The sequence below is a fragment of the Teleopsis dalmanni genome, chromosome X (assembly GCF_002237135.1).
Source record: "Teleopsis dalmanni isolate 2A chromosome X, ASM223713v2, whole genome shotgun sequence".
NCBI classification, from domain to species: Eukaryota; Metazoa; Arthropoda; class Insecta; order Diptera; family Diopsidae; genus Teleopsis; species Teleopsis dalmanni.
Window position 1 is genome coordinate 50,494,918 of NC_051848.1, and position 20,668 is coordinate 50,515,585.

Sequence of the window (20,668 nt, forward strand, 5' to 3'; positions counted from 1 at the left end):
AGAAATTCTTAACCGTGGGTCGTAGTAAGTTTCAGAATGTTAAGATGGTTTCAATAAGGAAAGAAGTCGCATAGATAAAATATTTACATTATAACTAGCATTGTGATCACATTTCCGATAAAAAAGAACTTAAATTTTTTGGGATTTTCATTGATTTTCGTGAAGCCTAATAATAATATTATCTATATCTATGTTATATTTAATTAGTTTTCGTCACAACAATTCGTCAGAGATTAAATCAAAAGCTATAAGAAAATTCAAAAAAAGTCCCAAAAAGGAGAAATGTCTTCTATTAGTTTTATAATTCAAATCTGATATCAGGTTTAATATATAATTGCAGGTTTAAATAAAGATAGTCGAATTTATATCTTGTTAATACTCTTTGCAGACGTTTTTATTACTTGAATTCGGTAGATTGGTCGTAAAATTATTTCTGGGCTGAAAAACTACGAAGACAGAACTGAAGGTGGCACTACTGAAGAGTGATAAAATATTGAACCAAAAATAACGCAAAAATTGGTTTCTTCGACGCCAAAGCGAATAGTAGCTGTTATTAAACAGTAGAGCTTTGCATTAGGTGTACCAATAATTATGTTCAGCCTAATTTAATAGTTTTTTTTGTTAATTAAAAAGATCATCATTTACGCGGTAAAAACAGTGCTAAAGTTCAATATGCGTACTGTGCCAATAATTATTTATGGCACTGTATATATATTATTGCTTAATTTCAAATCATAATGAATGTTAAATATTAATCTGCTGCAAAACCACTGTTTTGATTCAAAACTGTCATACAAGGTATCATATGTCTAGTTTAAGATTTTATGTTTAATTTTTTTCCGTACTAGATACCTAATACGTACCTAATACTTACAGTCGGAGTCATAAGTCTACAAGCAGGCAGTAAAAAAACTTTGTTTGAAAATTTTTTCCAAAAAACTCATTTTATTGGAGACATGCTTTATTGTTTTTTTAAAACATTCAATGCACAATGTTTTCGCGAAGTTTCTTTGCATTTGTTCAAAAAACAGCCGAGATAACGGTGCTTTTATTGTCAAGGGAAGCAAAACCCGTGATCAAAAGTCTACAAGCACTTGGTATTTCTGCAGTTCTAAGGTGAGTTAAATGTTAATTAATGATAATTTGGATTGTGTCTTATTGCGTTTGTGGTTATTAATCATAAAACCTAAAAAAAATTGTATTACACTTAAAATACCTACTATAAACTGGCGATGATGTCTTATTCGAAAGAAATATACGTCGTTGAAAGAAAAATCATCATAAAATTTTGGGAGGAAGAGAAGTTGAACCGGGAAATTGGACATTTGTTTTAAAGATCGCACTATTTAGCCCATACCATGATCAGAAATTGGAAAACTACCGGAATTATTATGTCAGAGCCGAGTTCTGGTTGTCCACCGAAACTCACACATCGTGAAAGCCTCTCAATATTAAATTTGGTAACGAAAAATCCACGTTTGACGACATTGAAAATTATACGTTATATACAGGAAAGTTTTACAAAAAATATTTCTGTGGTTACCACACGCAGAATATTGAGACGGGCCTGTTTTCATGGTATTGTAGCACAAAGGAAGGCTTACATAACTTTAATTAATCGAAAGAAGCGCATTGCTTTTGCGAATAAATATGTAGATGTGCCGAAGGAGTTGTGGAACAATGTGTTTTTCTCCGTTAAATCCAAGTTCTATATTTTTGACATATCAGGACGTAAATTACTATGATGTGAGCGAGGTGAAGCATACAATAAACGAAATCTTTTCCCAATTATAAAACATGAAGGTGGTCCAGAGATGCTCTAGTGTTGTATAGCCGCTAATGGTATGGGCAATCTTAAGTTTGTAGAAAGAATGGATAAACAAATTAATTTAAAGATTTTGAAGCGAAATATGCGATCTAGTGCTGACAAATTGAGACTAACAGATGGATTTTATTTTCAACAGGTCAATGATCCTAAACACACAGCAGAAATTGTGCGTAGTTTGGTTGCTATATAACGCCCCTAAACCGCTAAATACGCTTCTACAGTCACCGGATTCAAATCTAATTGAACATTTATGGGGACTTTTGGAAAGAAAAACTCGTAAACATTCAATTTCGACAAAACAGCATTTGAAAAACATATAGTAATACTAAAATAAAAAGGCAACATAACAACTCAGGACACCAGTAAACTTGTGACTTCGAAGAAAAGCTGTCTAGTGGAAGTCTTTAAGCTTTGCGGTTACCCAACAAGTTACTAAATTGTATAAAAAATCAGGAATTTACACTAAAACGTCGTCTTACTCGTGTACTAAGTGCTTGTAGACTTTTGATCGCGTGTTTTGCTTTCCTTGACAAATAAACGCACCGTTATTTGAATGTTTTAAAAAAACAATAAAGCATGTTTCCAATAATTTGAGTTTTTTGAAAAAAAATTTTCAAGCAAAGCATATTTTACTGCCTGCTTGTAGACTTATGAGCCCGACTGTACCTATTCCATAGTTAAGATAGAAAAGACAGGTATTTGGTCTGAAGATGTTTTATCATGAACATGTTTATCAATATTTTTTACAGGAAACAATCTCGAAACAGCATCTTCGATGTAAACTTGCAGTGTACGAGACTCCTATAGAGCAGGTCATAGAATTTAACTACCTTGGAGTTAAAATAACATCACCAAAGGTCCTAAGTGCTGAAGGTACCGCCCAAACAAACAAAGCGGCTAGCGTAGCAGGTTGTCTTAGAGATACTATATGGCGCAACAAATATCTAAGTGTAAGAGGATTTAATCCTATAATAAAGAAGAAGAAAAAAATGTGATTTCAACAGGATAGTGTTTACACTGATGTTTTAGCTTTGTTGCGCTTTGTACCTCAACGATTAATTTCATGTTTTGGTGATGTGAATTAGCTACTAAAATAGAATTTATAGATATTTCACTTTCATTCTATATTTCCCAGTCAGCTACCTTGAAACATGCCTCATAGGGATAACACGAGATCTCATTGTAGAATTTTCGACTACAGAATATATTGTATTTGTGGTAAAGTATGGGAATAATATCATGTTTATATTTTTTATAGGTTGAATTGCGCCAATGTATAATTATCGAATAACATCTGACTGTTTAAACATTATTCCACTTGCTTCACTTGTGAGTCTGATATACCACAATAACATATTTATCCCTGAACGTTTTGCCTAAACTATTTCGGGGTTGAAAAAAACTCTTACCTATCTATTCTGTTAAATAAAAAAGGTATAAATATTTTGACTATCAACAGAAAATATGGTGAAGCAAACCAACCACTTCCTTGCCTATAATGTCCTGCGTAAGATTTATAGAAATGTATGGGCTCGGTACATTTCAACAATTAAGTTAGTGTATTTATAATATTTACGAGTAAAAAAATTTTGTTGAGTTAGTACCATAAAATAATTTTATATGAAATTAATTTTATAAAATAAATAATAATTTTATTGAGTTAGTTGCGTTGTAGGTAAATTTGCGGTACTTAACGCTTTTTAAAATATTAAATCTAATTACTTAAGGTCCTTTCATAACCCATTCCTTTTTTATTCAGAACCCATTCTTCTTTTATTAATTTTTTTTGGAGCTAATGAAACATATACTAATAAAACATATGAAATGATGATCTAATTTATAAATTAGATCATTCATAAATTAGAAATTAATAAAAGGTCTTACGGTTCAGAAGAAAGACACTACATCCACTAAAATACTGCAATTTGCCTTAGACTTCGTTGAAATGCCTCCATAGATAGTGCAAATGGTGTCTCTGTACTACCTTACTAAAGTTAAAGAAAATTGTATCTTTTGAAAAAAATAGATATTTAATTACAAATTCACTTAAAGTTTAAATGTTTTCTTTTTCGAGTTTTTCTGCGCAGCGAAGCTCTCCTATACGGAAAGATATGCGACCTATTATTTAGGAACACTCAGTGTTGTCTGTCCAAAATAAAGGCTGGGTGGTGTTTGCAAAAATATACTACAGAAAAGCTTTTTAAAAGCTTGTAAGTAGAAAATCATAATAAATTAGTTCAAATATATTTAAAGTTTGTATTAATTATTTTAATATTTATTAACTAATGAACTTACCTTTAAAAATAATAAAGTTCAAAATAAATATATCAGAATTATTAAAAAGCTGTTTATATTTTCAATAAATACTTTAAAAGGTAAACAATCCTAGTTTCCAGACATACAGCCCGGACATACAGACGGATAGCATTTTTGAGCAGCCATCCAATACTATTTAACTAAAGAGTAGAAAAATAATACTTCCATAAGGTTGATTTACGCAACGCATTACGTAGTTAAATTCATTTGTTGCATTACATGTAGTGCACGATATAAATTCAAGAAGTACTGAAATTAATAATAGCTGTAAAAATGTTCATCAGTTTAACCTCCTAAAAGTATGTACCAAATTAAAACTAATGTAAAACAAGCTGTAGAATACTTACTTACTTACTTAGTTGGCCATTACAGACGTGAATCGTCCTTGGCTGCGTCGAGTAGCCTCCCAATTAGTTGCTTCCAATTAGTTGCAAATCATTAGTCACCTGGTCCTTCCACCGAAGATACGGACGTTCTCTATAGTGTTTTTCACCTGCGAGTACCGAATCAAACATCTTTTTAGCCGGAGCACTTCTTCCATTTGCACAACATGACAAAGCCAGCGAAGACGCTGAATTTTTATGCGCTTAACTATGTCAATGTCGCAGTATAGCTCATACAGCTCATCGTTCCATCTAATTCAATATTCGTCGCCAACGCGTAGGCACCATAGATCTTTCGCTTAACGCTTTCTCATCACTGTTGATAATTGTCCTAGCTTTTGCACCATACACCAGGTAGGCAAGACAAGAGACTCGTAGAGCTTGATTTTTGTTTGTCGAGAGAGGCATTATTTCTTAACAAGCTGTAGAATAGTGCTATTAAATTAAAGAAACATAAAGTATATTATATATATAATTTATATTAAAATAAAATATAAAAATGATTAGTTCTAAACAATTTAAAAGAACATATTTTAAGGGATATTCGAGTATAAAAATGTGATAGTACCTGAAAACACGTAATGATTTTTTGTAGAAATGAGATCATGTATAGTTAAGCCAAGTACTCATAAATAGCGGTTCTAAACAATTGAAACTAGTTTTCTATTTAAGAATCTTGATGATCAATAATTATATATAATATGTTAGTTAATTATTTGTATTTCAAAGGATCTGCAGCACGAAGAGTGTGACTTGAAAACGTAAATTTCCTTCTCTTAAAAATTCACACTTTTAAGATGCTACAAAATTTAACCCTACAAAAAGTAGGGTAATTATTCTTTACAATATAGAGACAACTGTTTTAGATAAGTCTCTGTTTTGTTTTCATCAAACTCTAATACACAGGAATAAAGAGGTTTAGTACAAATTTTCAAAATTGGAAAACTCCGAAAAAATATTAAATTAACTTAAATATAATGACATAAAATTAAACTGATTTCTAGTGGCTGGACTATCCGAATATGTAATAAAACTAATGCTCTCTTAGTTATTTTAGTTATTTATTATTGATGAACGAGTACTCCATCAATTAGCTAAGAAAGCCGTTTTGAATTCATGAAAACCTCGTAATAGTGGGTAGTAGAGAGAAGGTCAAACCAGAATCAGCCAGAGGCTTTTATAAAGGCAAGAATCTGGCCAATGCTAGCGCTAGAGATATCGCCGAGTGTGTTGAGAAGGAGGCCCCCAGAAACTTAAGCCTAGTTTTGGCCAAACCTGGACATAGACACATGAGGTGCTCTTCGAGAACTGGTAGACATGCATTACGTGAGATACCATAGGACAGGCCAACTCTAGTTCCATGCCGTCCTATGGTCCAGTGCCCTGTAAAGACATATATTAAACTAGATACCTCTGATTTGCTTCTGTGTATTAAGTCAGAGGTTTTACATATGAAATAGATTTGCCATGTAGCCCTTGACCTGACTGCTAAAGCGGCAAGGGCCCACTTCTGTGTATGTGGCATGCATTTTCAACTGAAAAATTTCATAAAAATTTAATATTAAAACAGCACAGTCTTGTCCATTTTTAAGTTTTGATTCATAAATAAAGAAAGAGTGTATTTTAGAATGCTGAAAGTGATCTCTCTGTGTCACTGTGAAAGTCTCGCCAGACTGAGATTTCGATACTTATCAAGTGGCTATCTACTTATAACAGAATTAGGCAACATCTCTCCAAAGAACATAATGGCGTTCTTAACTGCTACTTGTCTATGGAACTAAAGTGGGTATATCACAATAATTCTCAAAGGATGTAGTGTAGTGGTGACTAGTTCCCAAACCGTTTAAAATTTAATCTTATCTAATGATCTTTACTTTTTTATCTTTTAGGAACTATCATGTGAATGTTGCAAGTTTAAGGCAAAAGTTTTCCATAAAAACTTTTCAAGATTTCTTTCAACAGTACTTCAATCGTATGAATTTAAACATAGGTCAAAATTTTTTTATTGAACTACACCTACTCAAAATATTTACGCATAAATCAATATGATAAAGTACGATGCCCAAAAACGGCAAAAACGCACAGTGTCCCGATTTTCCCACTTAAGCGATAAAAAATATAAAGAAATTGCCGTAGCGACGTCGGTGGTTCGAATGTGCGGCACTAAACGTTTTTTTTACCGGTCGTATGCATTTGGCCTAACTTTTGACAATATGCAATGAATTACAACTTCTCTCCGTAGTTAGGAACGGCCAGCCGCAACATTACGGGAATAATTATTATAAATGTGGAGCAAATCTCCACAGTTGCTCAAAATAAAATAAATTAAATATTTTCCATAGATTTGAAAATTTGACAATATGCAAAAATCTGTACGTAAGTTGATCTATATATATGTATATATATATATATAATAATAGATTGTTATATATTATTAGTATATAATAAGATATAAAAACATCTCATTGATATGTTATGTGAAGATTTTAGTATTGTAGTTAGTTCAATCTCTTCTTCAATAATACCACAATTGTGCAGAGCAGTGCTATCCAAAGCACGGCCCGCGGGTGTCATGAGGCATATACGTGTAATTTCTAATGTGATTTCTAATATATTTTGGTACATTAGATTATTTTTTTTTTGTGATATCCTATTATTAATATATTTTATTTTTTAAATAAGATTTTAGTATATATTTCATTGTACAACTGTTAACAAGAAACTCGTATCCCATCTTAAGTCATTATATTAAGAATAAAATATTTTTCGTACGAATGTATGTATTTATTTCTGCGGCCCTTCAACCTTTTCAGTGATTTGTATTTAAGATTTTCTCTAGTCTGTATAGCCCTGGTGTAGAGAACTAAGAAAATGTTTTACATTTGGTTTATCACTGTACACCGCGTACGCTACATAGATTTAATATACTAAGAACTCATTTCTTATTAGATTAGCAAATGAGGCGCATCTTAGAATTTATTAAAGGCTTCGGATGATTTTGTACACATTCAGTTTTATAGAGTAACATAATAATTCAATAATTGAAAGCGGTGCTACTAGATCAAAATTTTAACCCAACTAAAGTTAAGCTAAGTTTCAAAACGCTTATGGATCTCATGACAAAATAATCATATTATACAATACCTATACTAAACATGTAATCACAACTCTGTTTGTATTTCCTGTTATGAGATGAAAAGGTTCATCTAATAACTGCAATTAGATTATTGGAATGATTCTAATTGTGGTGTTAGGATCTACAATTTATTTAATTGTAAATTGAAGAACAAATAAAATGATTATATAGAGATTTATATAATTTGATTGAGTATTAATTTTTGTTGTTTTATTTATATACAATTAAAGACATAATCTATTCTTTTCTTTACTCCATTGTGTTCCTAGGGGAACATTGATCCATTGGTTACAGTTGTACCTAACAAAGAGATTTTGTTTAAACGTGAGTTTCGCACCTCAAAATCCGTTGTGCATACTACCGAAGCAGTTTGATTCGTCATATATGTACGGGTACCACTTGGAGACTGTAATTCCGTCGGGTTTAGACTCATGTTTTATTTCAAGAAAAGAGTTAAAGAAGGGAGCAAAGTCCTGACGATGGATTACAAGCGCAATGTCAGTCCTGTAAGCCTTGCACGTAGTGACAGGTCACTTTCAAATAGGCCGCTTCTAACGTGGAAAACAGACGTCCTTTCCAGCCGCTCATTATGAGTACCGACTTTACGTTGTGCACTACGCATAGCTTTATTACTCCTATTTAGTACTCCTAGTAACATGCTACCGCCGGCATCGCTCGAAAATTTTAAGTAAATACTGGGCTTCCTCATCACGTCAAGGTGACAGTTCCCTAGGAGGAACAATATCGATTAGTCTGCAGTTATTAATATTAACAAACAAGTGTTATATATATATATATATATATATAGTATTCTCATTTAGTTTAATGCACAGAAAAAGAGACACCGGATTCCATGTAAAGTATTGCAGGATTTGTTCAACAAACCTGGGATAAGTAATCTATTTTTCAAACTTAATTGACAATTAATTGAAGCGTTTCGGAAGGATGATATTAAGTTCATTAGCTATTAGGTAACCGGTTAAGCCGGTTAAGCGCTAACCTTTCTTTATTGGTTAGATCCTGTTAAATTTTATTTTCCCCATTAAAACTCATATTGAACATTGTTTCCAAAAATTATATTATTATTAGCGGGTGATAAAACTAACTTGTACCCTTTATATTTATATTTATTAAAAATATTTATATATGAAAAAAATTTTAAAATCCTTTATGAATAAGGAATAAATTATTTTTTTTTATGAAATAATAATTATTGGCTTTTTAATGTTCGAATTCAAATGCGTTTCGGTAGTACATTGAAACCTTATTAGAATACGTACGTAACGTTTAAAAGTGGTACTATTTTTATTTTATTTGGGCTTTCTTCAGTTTTGATATGGGAATAGAAATTTGGGAGCGCAATGCGTTTTTTTGGGGCGGTTTTGTAGCTGGAATAATCTATGAACCACGAATTGTGCGTATATATTTTTTGTGGGGATGGTAAATTTTCTATACTAAGCTTTGGGTAACATGGAAAAACAACTTGTGTCGGCTTTCCTTTTTCTTTAATGTCAATACGTTTTCGTTTTCATTTATATTCCATTTTTTTTTTTTTTGACAAAATGGGGATGATAGAAAGTTCATATAGTCGTGCCAAAATGTATACGCGTTTTATTCCAAAGCTTAAATATTTTGGCTTATTTTCCAACTTATTGTTATTAGTGCGTAAGAAACTGACTTCTGTGTTCTGATATTTATGCCGCTTTTGAAGTTCAATGACCTTGCAGTTTTCTTGAAAGTGAATTTTCTAAATTTCCATGTCTACATGATTGGGGGTGCAATGGGTTGTCATGCGCTTTAGTATGGGTACGAAGTATGAAGCTATTTAATATCGACTATTAAATTTCAACATCACACTTTTCACTTTTTGTTGAGTACATTGAAAATATAAGTAAAAATATAATGTACATATCAATAATTTTTTTTACTAATAATTTTAACTTTAATTATGTTAGCAACTATGAGATCGTTAAGATTTTATCAAAAATGTAGTTATGAGCATTGAGTTTTAAATTATATTATATATATATATCGAATTCACAATGCAATAGACCGGTATCGTTATAGTGATGTTATTATTTTTAAATTATTCCTTAAAAATTATTAATTTAAAATATTAGATTTCACTTTCGATGCTTTCCACTTCAACTAAAAATGAATATCGAAGCGTCTATAAAAAACATTGACTTCAATAAATAAGTTTATTTGCATAATTACTGTAGCCTTTTAATGTATAAACCTATCAATTTTTAATAATATTCCCTATATATATTTTCCAACTATCATCCACTCTTTTCGAGACGCCTATAAAAAAACATTGATTTCAATAAATAAGATTATTTCTATAATTATTGTAGCCTTATAATGTATAAATCTATTAATTTTTAATAATATTTCCTATATATATTTCCCAACTATCATCCACTCTTTTCGAGGCGCCAATAAAAAACATTGACTTCAATAAATAAGTTTATTTGCATAGTTACTATAGCCTTCTAATGTATAAACCTATCAATTTTTAATAATATTCACTATATTATATATAGTGCTATAAAAAACATTGATTTCAATAAATAAGTTTATTTGCATAATTACTGTAGCCTTTTAATGTATAAACCTATCAATTTTTAATAATATTCCCTATATATATTTTCCAACTATCATCCACTCTTTTCCAAGTGCCTATAAAAAAACATTGATTTCAATAAATAAGATTATTTCTATAATTATTGTAGCCTTATAATGTATAAATCTATTAATTTTTAATAATATTTCCTATATATATTTCCCAACTATCATCCACTCTTTTCGAGGCGCCAATAAAAAACATTGACTTCAATAAATAAGTTTATTTGCATAGTTACTATAGCCTTCTAATGTATAAACCTATCAATTTTTAATAATATTCACTATATTATATATAGTGCTATAAAAAACATTGACTTCAATAAATAAGTTTATTTGCATAATTACTGTAGCCTTTTAATGTATAAACCTATCAATTTTTAATAATATTCCCTATATATATTTTCCAACTATCATCCACTCTTTTCCAAGTGCCTATAAAAAACATTGATTTCAATAAATAAGATCATTTCTATAATTATTGTAGCCTTATAATGTATAAATCTATTAATTTTTAATAATATTTCCTATACATATTTTCCAACTATCATCCACTCTTTTCGAGACGCCTATAAAAAACATTGATTTCAATAAACAGGTTTAATTGGATAATTACTATAGCCTTCACTCTTTTCGAGGCGCCGATATCTTTTTATTAGTAATAACATAGTTTTATGCTTATATAGAAGAAACTTGTTTCATTTGGAATTTCTGTCACCAGAACAGATTAAGAGGTCTTCTCTACATTTAGTTCTGGACTTTGTTTACAAAGCTTTAAAGGGTTTTGTGTAATCAGAAGTGAAATGGGTACAGTAGGACTCTTCTGGCCGTAGTACCGACTGTTGGACGATTGTATGCCAAAACTTTAATAAATAAATAAATAAATAATAAATGCTTATACCATATATGATACGTTCTTGAGATCATGGACTTTAGGTTCGCATATATGCAATGTACGTAACCATGTTATATCTTATAACATGGTTATAACCTTATTATCTAGCTTCATTGAGTAATTCGCTCTTCACAATGGAAGTTATAAAACATCTCAGATAATAGATAAATTAAGCTGAAAATCACTCAAATTGTTAAAAAAATTAAATTGAGAAGTTTTTTTTATTGAAACAATTTCAGATTTGCTGGTCTACTGCGCAATGTGTGTTAGAAAGAACTCGGTGCGTAAAAAGCACATATTCATTTATGTAATAGAAGATTCTACGATTTGTTTTATTTATCCAAAAATTTGCTGCTACTTTAGTCAGAAAATGTTACCTTCGGTCTCTGAGTCGAGAGCTGTCGGCTTTTTCTTGCATTACTGCTTGCCAGTGTTGCTTGCCGCAGTACCAATGCCTGCCTGTGCGAGCGCACGCTTGTGACGCAACTCAAGTTGCGTGACCTATTTTCACAACCGTTATTTACCCTAGAGTTCAAAGACCTTTGAAACGAAGCATTTTAAGTAAACAAAAATAAACTACAAGAGCGCTACCTTGTACTTTTTCTCTATGAGCGGCGTAAACTGCACGTTTGTATGAAGGCAGTACGACAGACCGACTTTTTATTGAATGACTAACATAATGAGTTTTTGTTGCCTTCTTATGTTTCGTTGTGTTGTCGTCGATGGGCTGAATTTTGGTCTTCAATGATAACAACTTTCATATTATGAGTAGTTCTGTTCTGCGATAAGGAAAATAATGCAAATGTATGTTTGGAGTTGGTTTGTTGTTTGTGCGGTATCACCTTGTTTTACTGCCGGGCGTATTGTCCGAGGCATATTTTCGGAAATCTACAACTCATCTTCGCATAGACTACATATGTATGTTAGATTTAAGTCTATTTTAATACTATTTTCTTGTTTGCTGCCGGATGCAAATGTTACGAAATCAATTAATATATATAATTTAGTCAATGTTACTACTGCACTTTACGGTTATTTGATGAAATGATAAAAATGCTGCTATCTACCTCAAATATAAAAATTCTATAAACTACAGAACTTTAAATATTAAAGTACTTTACTCTTGTCATAATCTACATATCAGTTAGAGTGTATATATCCTTGTATTAAAATGGATGTATTAAATAACACTTCATGGTTAACTTATCAAAATTAATATATCCATTTTCATATATGTTATATAGTTATATAGTGTTATGTACACTATATAATGTTATATAGTGCATGTACACCCTATCCATAATAATAATAACACTTCATGATGAGCGATATATATATATAGGGCTGGCTATATTAGAGAGAGCGAGAGAGAGAGAGAGAGACATTCTATTAAGTAAATATATATGATATATAAACAAGATTGGACATATTAGGTGGAATCACTTAGGTTAAAATCGTCTAACTTGGTTTAATTATAATTGATTAATTACTTTTCAAATCTTGCGCAAGTGACCGTTACTAGCGTATACTGCAAAAGCTAAATTAATCATTTTTATTGGCACAGACTAGATGATATTAATTAAAGATTCGGAATATGTCATATACAGTGTAAGCTAGGTATATTAATTAGACCTACTACTTTAACGAGAAAACCATATAACGAGAATATATCATATATAACGAGATTTAATCAAATCACGTTTTGAAGTTTACTTATATTGCACAAAAGGCTGAGGTCGAAGAATGTAATGAATTTGTTTTGGCATTTTTCGAACACTATGGCAGCTATTTCCTGACAGATATTAGCCTTAAGTTCGTGAAGTGTTATTAGCTTGTTGATCAAAGGCTCTGATTACAAGTAGTCCCATAGGAAAAAGTCTGACGGTGTCAAAACAGGACAAATGCGGAGACCAGTTAGCTTCCAAAAATCAATTTTTGCACAAGCTGTATAAGGTGTTGTGCCATATTATAGAAACGAGTAGAGCTGCATACTATTTTCAAGAACAATGGGCATCAAATGATCGGTTGTCATAGTCAATAGATCGACCTATTGACGGTTGTCACTTTCTCACTAACGTCTTCGAAAGAGTATGGTCAAATAATTATGTCAGCAAGTAATAATAATAATAAACAAATAATTATGTTTCTATAAATTTGGCACCAAACTGTCATTTTTTTACAGTAAAGGGTTTTTCATGATTTAGAATTGACAATTTTGTTGCCAATGAGAACAATTGACCAGCGCAACGCAGTAAACTGGTTATCATTACACATTTTCACAATTAATAACTTTCGGTATTGTATATATGTTGACCTAACATATATCAATCTGGCAGGCTGTAAGACACCCATAGACCTATTGGTTCCTAACGATACCAGATATAGTTAAACTATTATGTAGGTTTGGTAGTAGGCGTTTTTGCAAAAGTTTTTAAAACCAGATCTTGATGAGATTTGAATCCAGAACGTGTTGAAATATATATATTTATGTATATAGCACTGATTGGAGTCCCTAAAAACTGTAAATATGTACTGTAAATAGGCAAAAGGATATCAAATTGATGTATCAATCTTTTTATATAAGTCAACTAAAGCTTTAGATAGTTAAACTAAGCTAAAAACTAGGTTAAAAACTTTGCAAATAGAACCTTTGGAGACTTAAATCAAACTTTAGTTAGAATTTTTAAAATCGAATAACTATATCCCATAACTACTACTATTGATTTTTTTCCACTATTTATATTGTGAATATTTGATTTGAATTTTGTAAATGATAGGAGTGGATAATGAATTTCTGATGAAATTCGTGGTGATCACAGATAACAAACAAGTTCGAACAAGTTTTTCTAGTAAACGAAGATTTGGTCAATTCACCATTATACCTCCCACCGTTAAAAAATAAATTGACTGGTTACGGACCAACATAGGAGCTTCTGATGTCTCATACTGTGTATTACAAACTACTTAACAAGCCCGTACCTTTTTGTAAAGAATAAATTACTGTTATTATTTTCTATATATTTTATTTTTAGAGCAATTTTCTTGATGTCTATTTTATTATTATTTAAACCATTTCAGTACAATTTTTTTTTAATTAATTGAACAAGTCCAAAGAATTACCAAAGAAAAACATACTGCCTCTCAGCATAAAAAATACTGTTCCACCGTTTTCATGGACGTAGTCCTAGCTTTTGGTAAGTTTTGGCATAAAGGTCTGATGTATAAAATAAGACACCACCTTATTGAAACTATGCATAAGCTATTGTATTGATATATATTCTGTAGAAAATTTTAGTTTGAAAAACAATACCTTTATCTCAAGAGAAATCGATATAATGGCTGGTGTTCTTAAAGGTAGCGTTCTGGGACCGTTTTTATATATAATATACACAGCTGATCTCTCACTACTCTCAAATCATGTCGTTGCTACTTTCGCGGATGACACTGCAATTCTCAGTTTTCACAATGATCACATAAGTGCATATCAAATGCTCTCGACTTATTTAAGATTATTATTTAAGATTAGTGGGTAGCAAAATGGCGCATAAAAGTAAACTCTACCAAAAGAAGAGTTCCCCCCTGTTAAGTTGAATAATATCATTATATCGCAGTCAAATGCTGTAAAATATCTTGGCATTCATCTTGACAGAAGGCAGGCTTGGATTAAGTAAAAGTGAAATCACAACAGCTTCATTGGCTTTTTAATAAAAATGCTACGTTAAATCTGGAAAATAAAGTTCTGGTATATAATTTAATTTTAAAACCTAACGCTTCTAATATTGAAAAAATGCAGAGAGTTCAAAAAAAATTACTTAGACAAATAACCGGCGCTCCTTGGTATTTTAAAAACGCACATATTCACAACGATCTCGGAATCCCAATAGTTACAGATGTCATTAGAATGTGCGGCCAGAAATATAAAGTGACACTACATCAGCATCGTAATCCAATGACGTAACAGCTGTATTCCGTTTATTGATATTGAATCTATATTTACAGATGTCAACATATTGTCGGGTTGGTTCTCCTTCACCTAATAGGGGAGTCGTTGCCTCTGTGGGGCGTTGGTCGTATACTGATCACCTTGTCTATATACGAACATCGCTTTTCCTTGTGGTACCACAACGGGCCATTATTTGTGCTCAAGTGGGCTTTCTTGGGTAAACAAGGCCGCCACTCAAACCAACCAACCAACATATTGTATGTTGTTTTATTGTTTGTGGACTATATGCTGCTACACAACTAATTTACTTTGGGTTTGAACTTCATTTGCATGTACCTATTAACAGGATTTAAGACTTTTAACCCAGTAATACCACCTCTTAAGAATGAATTGAGAAAGTTCTCACCGTTGCCCGAGACTGCAGTATGGGAGAACTCATTCCAGTAATTAGGGGAGAGAGCTCAGATCAAGAGACTTAGTACCTAGAAATCTAGATTTATCTAAACTAGTTGTATTAACAGGGTTTCATTTATTTAGATTTGTTAATTAGAGACCTATAGTCGGTCGGCTAACTTAACATAATCTTTTGAATTTTTGGTATTAGAATAGAATTATTTTTTTTAAAATACGCTGGTACTTATTTGAATACATACACAAATACATATATACATATACATATATATATATATATATAATAACAACACTTTCAGATCATATGTACATAATGACAGTCATTAAATCGCTTAAATTTGCTTTACTTACTGATTGAGTCACCAGATTTGAAGAAAGAATAAAAAAAATTAGAAAAAAGATGGACAATAATTTTCCTAAATTAATCGCAGTTATTTTTCAATCTTAAAAAATTTGTTTATATAAATGTTATATTATTACGTTTAATTTTTATAATAAATTATTGTTTTAATGACCAAATATTTTTAATAATTATGGTCAATAGTTAAATAATACACTTTTTAAAAAAAATTTATTTAAACAGCTTTGAGAGTTCCGATGATTAAAATTGAGTTCGAGAGATTAAGGCAGAAACATATTTCAAATCTTGAAAATCATGTGAATCCTTTGGCTAGACCTCTTACTAATATGACAAACTCCTTTAGACTGAAACGGAATTATAGACCCGCCATCCTGTTTTCCTAAAGTTTACCCTGATTAATTCAACTTATACGCCATGTTATGTGGTAAATAACTCCTGGCTACTTATTCAGAGGCCCCTTATAATAATTTGCAAACCATTATATATTTCATTATAGTATGTTTATATAAAATTATTATTAGTCTTTAAGATTCTAAAACTTATTGTTAGGCGTTAATTTAAAGCGATTCAATAAAGACATATTGTGAATTGAAAAAAAAAAAAAATTAAAACAGTTATTTCGACTATATTCTATAGTCATCATCAGGGTTCTCTTAGTTTTTATATAATTTATCTCATAAAGTACAACATATTAATTTAAATGCAATTATGAAAAAAATCCATCATTTTTCATTTTTCATCAAATTAAGAAAGTATCAAACAGAGTTACCGCAAAGTTTTCGCCTTTTCCAGTCATCCAAACCAGAAGCTTACTAAAGTTCGATACTGTCACAGATACTTAATACAAAGCAGATTGCTGACTTCTGAACCCCCTTTCGTTTCTAACATTTTCCTAATTGCCACTGTGTACACAGCTACACAGCACCACAGCGTTTTCATTACAGCACTTTCACTTCCAAAGTTTATTGACCTTTCAGAAAGCGGAAAGTGCAAAAAGGAAAAGTTCGCTCTGCCGAAGTAGAGCACTGCTTTCTCCGAATTGTTCTTTAAGTTTCTGAAATCAAAAAAAAAATTCTAAAAAAATCATACAAAACGAAAAGAAAACTGTTTAGTGTTCCTTGAGCATTAGAGTTGAGCTAAACATACATTTTTTTATTTATGGGCTCAATTAGAGGGGCATTGACACTGACATAGTTCCGCTGTCGGATGTCGCACATCGCTGCTTCAATTCCGACATGAGTTTTGCTCAATAATGGTTTTATTATATTTTTTTTTGGTATGTGTGTGGATTTTATTGAGTTTTTACTCATCGCCCTTTCCACTAGAATTTACATTGAATTGGGTGAGTTAGAGTACGTGTAACTTTAAATTGTGCGTGTCAGTGTTGATAGCTTTTTTCCCTCGCACCCGCATCGACTTTCACATTTGACTCGTAGTGCCTTGTATAACTATGCGAACATGTACTGTCGGAAACAGCACATCAAATTCCTTTGAATTTGTATTGGTACACAGGGATGGTTAGATTCGTTTTCCACCCTCAATATTACCGCACCCCAATTCTACTCTGAAAATGACTACAAACTTCTTACTAATATTTCAACCAAATTGTTTTCTGGAAAAATTTTTCTACTTCATAGCAAGAATTTTCTAATTGAACTTCTATAAGAAAGTAAGGAACCTTCATTACTAACATTATTAAAGTAATTCTTTTGATCAAATTCATGCTTTAAAGATCGAAATAAAAAAATTATAACAATGAATACATTTTCGTTTTTAATGTGTAGAACAATTAGAAAAAGATTTTAGTGTATTTTTACATTATTTCTCCCAGTGGAGCATAGGGCTTCCAACATCCTCTTATATCGAACTCTATTGCGTGTTTATCGGTCTTGTTACAAGAATAAGTTGCTGCTTGCAATTCCTTCGCCATGTTCTAGCAGGCGGCCCAACTTCCCTGGAGACTCCATCTGAGTGCTTGGCAATCAGTCTTGTAAGGGGATCTGTGAAGTGCATGACCGATCCAATGCCATTTGCGCATGTATACTTCTGCAGAGGTTGGCATTTGGTTAGTAACACCCCAAAGATCAGCATTGCTGATACGATCACGCTACCAGATATTGAAAAACTGACGCACATCATATAAAGATCAAAAATAATAAAAAAAGTGTTATTATAAATCAATTATAAAACTAATTTTAACTAGTAGAGCTATTGATGCTTAAATATCCTCCTATAGGTCTACCATACTACCTATAATTATATTTATATTCTCATAAATATAAATTCTCATGCACGACATATCATTTAATCAAATTAATAGAGTCTGCCTAGCCTCATACCTCTCAGATGTATCTCATGAAAAGTGATGACTTAATGGATAAGAACTATTTAACATTTGCAAAACAAATAAATACAAATAAATAATAATATATGCGTCCAACGTCTTAAAAGCTTACATATGTAAGATTCACAAAAGTAAGTTTAATTCGACTGAACATGTAAAGTATATCAGATATTAACAATATCATTTATTGGAATAATGTTGTCGATATTGGAATAATGTTGTCGAATCTGACAAATGCTAATCTGACTAACCAAAGGTGCAATTAAAATAAGTACCAGTGCACATATCGCAGGTACTATGACTTATCGAAGTTTTTTAGATTATAACCACAAATTTGAACGATTATAATAGTAAAATTTTTAATAATATTGTCCTAAGATTATTCTATTCAAGAAACTACGTAAGTACAATAAATTATCCGGCTTTCGAATAAATATATCATAGATCCACCACATTAACAACTCACAGGGCTTATGAATAAACAACGTAGCGAATTCATCATTTAAGAATTTCCTGAAAACTTTGGATTTCATCGATTGAAATGTCATTTGTGCATATCTATGGAAAATATACAGGGCTAGGTGATCGAAGTATTACCTATTCAAACGGCCATATCTTTTTTGTGGGAAATTTTTTTTTATTGATTCAAATCACAAAAATCTGTGGAAATATTCAAAATTTCAGACTCACTCTAAACTAAATTTCATGCTTCACGAATGACATCATTCCTGAACAAGTGAATTTTTCAGCGCATCTATACTATCATATTTTTTAGTCCTCACATTACTCTTCAAAATAGGACAGATGGAATAGTCCATCGGATTAGCATCTGGCGAATTTCGTTCATACGAAATGAAGTAGGGAACATGATTTTTTTAATCATTCTTGATTCACACAAGCATTATAAGACAGTATCGAGTCTTGTTGGACGCCTTTAAAACAACTTCCAAAACTTTTTCCCAATAATAAATCGCATTGATTTTGACACCAGGCTCGATGAAAACGACTGAAGAACGTCTATCGGTGGTCTCAGCTGCCCATACCATTACATGATATGGAAAATTACTTCGAGTAGCTACTGTAGTCTCAAATTTTCGGGAGTGAGTTCAGTTCAGTAAATATGATCATTTTAATTTTAAAAGTTTATGAACTGCACAATGGAGAAATTGTTCTCATCAAAGAACACAATGTTTGGAAATTCGCCCCGTGTAACAATTCTTGCAGGCATAACAACTCCACTGCTCTTCCGAGGCTAATTTCTCGTTGCTTTGGTGTAAGACTGTGCCCTTTGGAACTTGTAAGACTTTACATTGAGCTCATTTTAGAATGTGTGTCGGATGCTTCGCTGGAATATTCACAATTTCGGGCCAATTGTGTATCGGAATATTTATAGATGTAGGGTAAGTATTATACAATTCAGAATAAAATATACTTCCAACTAGCCTAGTAGCAGTAATAAGATATATTAAGAATTGGTACATTCATGTAAAATACCTCAGCAGTTCTTCATACGAAAACTAAAAGGTAGTAAACCGAATACATTACATTACATTTAATTTGAGTTCCCGAGAGTAAAGATGTCATTTGCTGATGATACTCTTATACTTTATGGACATAAAAATAAATACTAAACAAAATCCAAATACTAAAATAATCCACACCAGGTCCCATGCGGTCCGCGGTTATTGTTTGTGCGGCCCGCAACATTTTCTTTTGGAGTACTAGTAGAAAAACATTATTTTATTTTTATGGTATACCAAATAAATGAATTTTATTTTATCGAAAACTACGAACGTATGAATTTTTTCTGCTGGCCCGCGATCGCATCTGGTTTGGACAGCCTTGATGTGACCCGACAAAAAAAATGTCAATAGTGATAATTTGCATGATCTTAATGATCAATTGTCATTACTGAAACGTAAAATTAAACATCCGGAAAATTTCTCAGTTTACAAAGCCAAACTAGAACTTGTTGTGTGGCTGATAATACTAACCTCTCAAAACCATATATCTTCCACAGCAATAATTTCAATTTCACGCAAGAAATAATTGATATTCATGTAACTGCAGTGATCAGAACTGACAATGCCACATCACACAGTGACTTATTATGGGAACAATCGTTTTTCGATATTAAAGAAATAAAACCCTATAAATTAGGAAATATATCAATCCTGTGGAAAGTACATTGATGCCTACAAGAATTTTCCGCATGGCTTTGTTCTATTTACTTCTATAATATGTTTGCCCATGTGTGTTGGGGTTATGTTGTTTGTTTGTTGTTATGTTCATGTTGTTAATAGATCAACGGTCGTATTCACTATTCATTACAGAACAAAACACTAAAAGAGGAGATATGTTCATACTGTTCACTACATTTTCAGCTACTGTTGAATTGCAGCAAAGTAATTAAAAACAGTTAGAGG